Genomic DNA, 7,702 nt, shown 5'->3' with positions numbered 1-7,702 from the left:
TGCAATTGATTGATTAGCCTTTTCTTCATCTGGAAAATAGTTGCTCAGCACATGCTCGTCTAGAACTCCATAAGCTGAGTTGGTAGCATAAAGTATTTGATTCGATTTTTAATAATATCTTCAAATATTTCTTGATCAATTTGATGGCGAGGCAAAGTGCAAATTGAGTTTGATTTTGGCTTGGCTCGATTCAAGTTACGTGAAGCTCTTCGCAGTCTGAACGCAGGGATAAAAAATTGGCGCACGTTTTATCAAACGATGCCGAACTAAACTTTTTATGGCAGCTGTCGTCATTGGGGAGCTCGAGATTGAGTAGAAACGGTGCCGGCAGGGGCAAGGAGTAGGAGGTCATTGGTTTGGGGCTGGCATTTCCCCGACCATGGAGCTAAAATGAAGGAATGCGATTTATTTTCGCATTGACAATCGTTTGATTTTGGTCGTGCGCGTTTTTCCACTGCTGATTTGACGGTGGGGCAAGCTGGCTGCGGCTCAATGGCACAGTGGGACTGTGGGGCGGGGTTTGGGTATGAAACATATATGGGAGGGTGGGCAGCGTGGGGAGGTTCGGTTTTTCGTGCTTGTCGCTTTCATTGAGCTGGCAATTTCTTTGCCATTTGAATTGCTGTTGCTTGTCGTCGCTTGTGTGTTGACTGCTGCAGTGGCCGTGGCCTTTGTTTTACTTCCATTCGCAGCTCCACTGTTTGCTATTTTATTTGGCAGAAGGGCCACCGGCTCTGCCGAGGATGCCAGCAGCAGCAGCACAGTTCCTGTTTTCTGTTTTCTTTTTTCGCTCGCTCGTAAAATGATTCGCACACATAATTGCTTTTGTTGTGCGTTCCCCCACACTGGCACACCCATACGCCCACACGCCCACACGCCACATTCCTTAGCAACCGCCTGCCTCCTGCTGGCCGCGCGTTGAAATCATTCGTCAGGATTTATGCGAATGAGCGACAGTTTTTGCCATTCGTTTGCAACGACGCCGCCAACAACAGGGACAACAGCAAGGAGGTGGGGCCGAGTAGAGCAATAGTAGCTGGAGGACAGAAGCCGGCGGCGGGACAAGAGGATGTGGCGAAACATAAGCGATGAATGATGGTGTATCCGTATCTTGCCACTAAAGTATCTTTGTATCTGCAACGGCAACAGCGGCAACAGCGGCAACAGCGGCAACAATTGCTGAATATATTTTACGCGTTTAGTTGCGCTGCTCCATATCCTTTCATCTGCCCCCCCTCTCTCTCTTCCTTTCTCTCTCTCTCTCTCTCTCTCGTGCCAAGTCCTTGTCCCCTGGCACATTTTATTAATTCGTTTTATTTTACTTCGCGTGACAAGTTGACATAAATGGACAAATTGAGCTTTTAAATTTGTTGCACGCTGTCGTGGCGGCTCCAGGATCAGCTACAGCTACAGCAGCAGCACCAACGGCCGCAGGACCAACAGGACGATAACGATAACAGGCAAACAGCAGCAAATACAAATTGTTTTCCAAACAAAATTGATTGCCCACTGTGCAGCACATCAGTCGAATAATATTTATTGGATTTACATAAACTGAATGCCGTATTTATTTGTGTCTCTATACCCGCAGCAGAAGCGCCCCTCTGCGACCCTTCGCCTCTTAATTGTTGGGGTCAGTTTCCGGTGGCTGAATATGTCACATGTCCTTAAAACAAAATCAGCGCGAAAATAAGTAAATCATTTCCAACAAATTGAATTCGCAATGAATTATTATTATTAGTGCCGCAAGGGTGCAGGGAATTGTTTTATTGTTATTAAGTATATTAATTATCTTCGTTACAGGTTTTTCTTAGTTATTTCAATAGCCTCTCGGTTTTATCAATATTCTATCTCATCTTTACTTGAGTGAGCATCGTAGGTAAGATCCTGAGCTCTATTTTGTCAGCTGATTTTTTAGCTACAATTTTTTGTTCCTTTCAAAACATTTAATAATTATCAACGCATGACAGACTTGAAATAAAATGGGTTTTTTCATGCCAAAAAAAAATCTGAATGAATTTAAATAAAATCAAAAATTTTTAATAACATAAGTCTTCATCTTTAAAGCAATAATTTTCTTCTCTTAAATATATCAAATATGGCATTGGCATCAAATTCAAAATTCAAATTCTGTTGACTCTTATAATATTTCGTATACTACTACTTGTACTATATACTACTACTTATTGCTGTTGATGAAATTGTCTCATATTTTTGCTTAGGTAACTTAGGATCCATAACATGACTGATCCATGTCCTTTATAATAAAGTCATTCTGCTTGGGTCTGATCCTTATCCATTCAATACCCACCGGGTCGGTGATTTCCCATTACTTTTCTCTTTGTCCTATCTACTTAATACTCTTTATATCTAGCTCACATTTCTTTTCTTTATTAACAGTCTTCTTACTTTCTTTTTTCCTATTTATTGTATATTCTTAATTAATATAGCAAATTAAGATTATTTTTAATTTTACTTAAGAAACTTTTTTCCCTACTTACACCCTTCTGCTTAGATGTAGGCTCTAATAGTGTCACTGACAAAATTAGCTATGAAAAGGGGCACAGCCGGCCGGACTGATGATCGGTGATGCTATTTAGAAATTTGTGTTCTTTTACTAGGCTTTTAGCATATAATTTCAATATCTATTGTATAATCTATTGAATAATGAGGAAGACACTCGTTTTGTCGACCATTAATAAATAAATAAAAAAAAAATAAATAAAATAATATACCTACTATCGATAAGGACAAAACAGGCTTGTTTCAGAATCTGACTCTCACTTCATTTTGCAGTTAATCTTAATTCAAGGAAAATCGTTTCTGTTATTTATTGTTGGCAGCACAGGCCACATAACATATAACGCCGCTTAATTAAATTAAATGACGATAGTTAATTTGCCGTCTCAGAAAAACATTTCTGTTAACTTAGCAATGACACCAACCACGAGGTGAGTTGTTCAACTAAGCACACTATTGCCATCCCTACTTCAGAGAGGGACAGCAGCTGCTGGCCTTGATTTCAGGACTCAAACCATTTGTGGAATTTGAGCAGTTTGCCGCTTGCCGGCAGATGGCGCACATCTCTGGAAATGTGGAACTCGTTTGAAGTAAGAACTTGAATTTGTTTTTGAATACTTGAATAAGCGAAGAAAGTAATTCAGTACTTTTTGTATACCATATACGGGCAAAGGAATTTAGTGCAATATTTCCTGCATACCCTGTACCGATTGATATGTGTATAAAAAGGTATATCGCAAGTGTTGAATTGTATAAAATAAGTATTTTGTGTACGTAATCATGTACGTATTCTTAATCAGGACGATGAGTAAAGACAATTTAGGGCTGTTCTTTCCGTCTTTCGATCTGTCATGATAAATGTCTATCTATCCTTTTGGCTCTCTCCTTTACTTTAAAACTTTAGGTAACTTCCTTTATTAATTAATTCATAAAGAGCGACTTTGAAATATGTGCCTATATTAAATGTTTAAATTGCCATATAGGCTACACAGATAACGAATATTTAACTTCTTCAGTACCTCATCCATCTTGCCTCAAACCTTAACAGCAATAATGTTATTTTTATCCCCAAAAAGTTACATAACGTTCGAATAATCGAGAAAAGTATTCAATATTGAATTCAATATTGAATTTTTTGTGTTTTTATGCAAAACGAATTCAAAGTAAAGGTTATCTTATAGTACTCCACTGGCGCACCCTTATTTCAATTTGGAAAATTCTGTTATTCAAAGAGAAACACTTTGGGAAGAAATTCAGATTCTTAAAATTTCATAAACTCTCATTTATTTAAATTCTTTACTTGCGGCCCAATCCAAAGTTGTACGGTGGACTTGTAGTTGCCAGTAGCAAAAGGCAAACGTGACTCGTGACTGACTACCGTAAGATCTGAAATTGCTACTGAATCTTTCTTTTGGATCAAAAGTGAGCTAAGACAGGGTTTTGGAAAATAAAACCAGCAACTGGGGGAAAAAGTTGCACAGAGTATGAAAAACATCAAAATTAGCGCAGTTTTATAATTGTGCTTTGTCAATATGAATCCATGGGCCTTGTAGCTTATGTTTGGGCTTCGGACTATCGAGCAAGTGGTCAAGTTTAGCAGTGATTACCAATTTTAATATTACGAAGGGAAAAGCAAAAGAATTAGGCTAAGGATTTGTGTAGGACCTGCATTTCAATATTATTCATTGATCCGAGCAAAGACGGTTAATTTCTTCTGAATAAGTAAAATATAAGAAAGAGAAAATGGTGCCCCGTTGTTTAATTTAACAGACATAAATAGTTAATGAATTCGGTTTGCTTTAGGCCGGAAATTATAGTGCCTAGCTTATTGAACAGATTTCAAATATCCCAGAGATAAAGGGGTTTACAAAGAACATTTTATTGCAGTATCGAATGATATTGAGCTGCAAATATATTCAAGAAGAACTTTACTCAGACTCGTATTCACCACAATTCATTCAAGGCGAGGCATTTGTCCAAAAGGATAAAAGAAAAGCAAAGCAAGAAAGTAAGCATCGTTTGTTTCTCTTGTTGGTTTTCTATTTTCTTTGCACTATTTTTTTTTTGTCTTGTTATTTTGAGGCACGTCAACGAAATAATCAACAAAAGGACATGGCATAAAAAACGGAGGACTAAGGACTAAGCGAGCGGCAGAAATGACATTGACGGCTATGTGAACAGAATAAAATTTCATCAAAATGCGACTGTCAGAGACAGAGGCACACACAAACGCTCACGCATACACACACGCACACACACGCACACACACTCTTGAAGCGGTTGAAATGGGGGAATATTGCAAATGGACGAAATTGCTACTTTCATCTTGGTCCTTTGCACGCATGGAGAACTTTCACTGCTGGTGGTGCGGGCTTGCGACTGGATGGGGTGGCTCTGAACGCAAGAGAGGGTGAGCGAGAGGGGGAGAGAAACACGCAGAGAGAGGGTGAGCTCAAGCATGAGAAACTGAAGCGGGCACAAGGCACACACTCACATCATATATGAGGATTTGCGGGCTCTTCAGCCCGGGCATGTCAAGAGCTGTCAGCCAAAGAACAAAGCACTCAGTAGCGCCAGGCGGGCAGGCGGACAGGCGTACAGGCGGCCATGATGCGTAGCTGGCGTAGGAGGGGCGCGGCCAGCGATGGCAGCTTGAAACTCTTGAGTTCACCTTGCCGCAGCTATCGACCCTCTGCCGCGTAGGTGTTGAAGGCCGTTCCACTTGCTCGCAATTGTAAAAATTGTGTAAATGGCCAGCCCTTGGCTTGATCTGCCCCGCACCGCTAGCCCGGCTGTATGCGGGACTGAGATGCGGCGTCTCGGACTGCTCTCTGGCGCAGCGGGCAGCTCGGCGGCTGTGCCAAAATCGCAGAAAAAGCAGAAAAAAACGCAGCCAACACGAATACAAAACTAAATAAAATTCGAAACGAAATGTCTGCATTGTGCACTTTGATTAATGATCGAATGTCAATTACCGCATATACTACTCCTTACTCACACACACACACATACACACACCCCTCACACACACACACTCGCAATTCCCGTGGCGAACTCGCAGCAAATGCGAATGCGCCAGAGAAGCTGCAGTCGGCACTGTTAATGGCGATTCCATTGCAGCTCGCGAACTACTATCGAGCTGAAATTGCGACAATATTGAAAGGAAATGCAATTCTTCTTTGTGCGTTAGTTATCAATGAAAAGCAAGAAAAGTAGTAATGAAAAATTCCTTTCATTCGGTAGTGGGCAGCTGAAAATTGTCTCTGAAAAACCGTTTAAAAGATATCTTTAAAGTTTCCTTCAACTGGAAACAGAAACAGAAACAACTTGAAATAAAAAGCAAAATGGAGAGAACAGCTATAATATAAGATATACTTGAGATGTTATACACTGTTATGCATGCACAAGCGATTTATAAAGCCGTAAAATAAAAAACTGTTTCTTAATTTAGTCAATATCTCTAAAATGGAAAACTATATCTATATAAGAACAGCTTAATATGAATCATTACAAATATATATTATGTGGATAATAATGCGATGCGTTCAGCCAGATAAAATATATAAAGCTGTTTTTTAGCTGGGCTGATTGATTGACTGACTGACTGACTGATTGGGGGTCAACACCCAGCCCAATTCGCAGGAACTATGAAGTTGTTTCAACAGTAGCAACCTAATATATGAAATATTATTTGGAACTTCATTCAAAAACGGCGGAAGTAAGTTCCGATGGCTGAAAATGAGGCTTGAAGTAATAGGAAAAGATTTAGATTTTTCAAAACCGTGGAAAGTTAGTGAAAATGGGATGTTTAAAATTGAAAAATTCAAACTTGGAACGAACAAGGCCCGGTAATAATCGTCATATGTATGTTCTTAGAACAAACGTAGGCTGCTTTACTTTTCGTATGCATATTCTTTAACACAAGACACAGACAAAGTTGACTTACCTTGTTTGATAAGGTCTACCGCTGCGCTGCACTTAAATAAACATATTCGAAAATGTAGCCCTGCTATGCAATTCTCATTTACTCAACACTTTCGGGTTTTTAAATCCGCTGCGCTGCACCAAGAAGTCATATTAATAAATATCGCCCTCCTATGCGATTCTCATATAAGGTTTACATTTCTCTCTCTCTTTTAAATTTAGACTCTGTAAATATATATAACGCTTATTTAATCACCTTTCTTTTTCTTCTAGGCTCTTAAGCTAAACAATTCTTGAGGTCGTCTATATATTCATTTCTGTTTCCCTCCTAGAAGTTGATGGCAATCGTTCTTTTGGCTATTTATATAAATATACGCCAAATAAATTCAGACCTGTGTGAGAGTTATCTTCTAGTAACTTAAAATGTAATAAGTATGTTGGTAATAATATTTAATTGTTTTCCAAAAATGTTTTGAAATCAATTATTCCAATTAATCTTAACACGAGAATTACCTGCGGCTGGGCCCAAAAGATTTCTGACTTTTCACACTTCACTTGGATTTTCGGACACTTGAGAAGCACAAAGGGAGGCAGGCGCATAGAAAAAATTAAACAGCCATTTGTTTAAATGCTATTTAATAGACAAAAATCACCGCTGCCATCCATCCGTCAGTCGGGTCAGCCAACCATGCAGCCATCCTTCAAAGCATCCATGCCTCATTCCCGTCTATAACATGGGGTAACAGCATGCATTCGTCTGACCAAACATATAATACATCGGTTAATGGTTACAAATTAGGCTGATCGGCCGCACGCACGCACACGCACGCACACACACACACATACACACATATGTATAGGGAGCTGAGGCAGGAGCAGGGCAGGAGGAAGCCGAGTAAATAAATGGCCAACCGCAGCCGCGTCTCACTTGCTCTTTAGGCCAAAAGTGACGCCAAGACTAAACTGCCAATTTAATAAATGGCCGCACATTAATTAAACTAACACACACACACGCACATACTGGAGAACTTGGGAATGGAAAGAGCTTGTCGCTGCTCTTCGAGTGGCTGTGAGTGATGAGCCTTGATTGATTCCTGAGGCCACACTTGAGAGTGCGCATTGTTACCACAATTGTTGATGGGCAAATGCAGCTCGGAGCTGGACAGAGATCGCAGCTCGCGGCAGAATGCCATTGGCCTTGGCTGCACTTTGATTTGTGCCGTGGCTTGAGTAAATTTGTTTCCAATTCAGGCCTAAT

The sequence above is a fragment of the Drosophila novamexicana genome, unplaced genomic scaffold (assembly GCF_003285875.2).
Source record: "Drosophila novamexicana strain 15010-1031.04,08,12 unplaced genomic scaffold, DnovRS2.1 tig00000986-arrow-arrow-pilon, whole genome shotgun sequence".
Taxonomy (NCBI): Eukaryota; Metazoa; Arthropoda; class Insecta; order Diptera; family Drosophilidae; genus Drosophila; species Drosophila novamexicana.
This window is presented reverse-complemented; position numbering follows the sequence as displayed.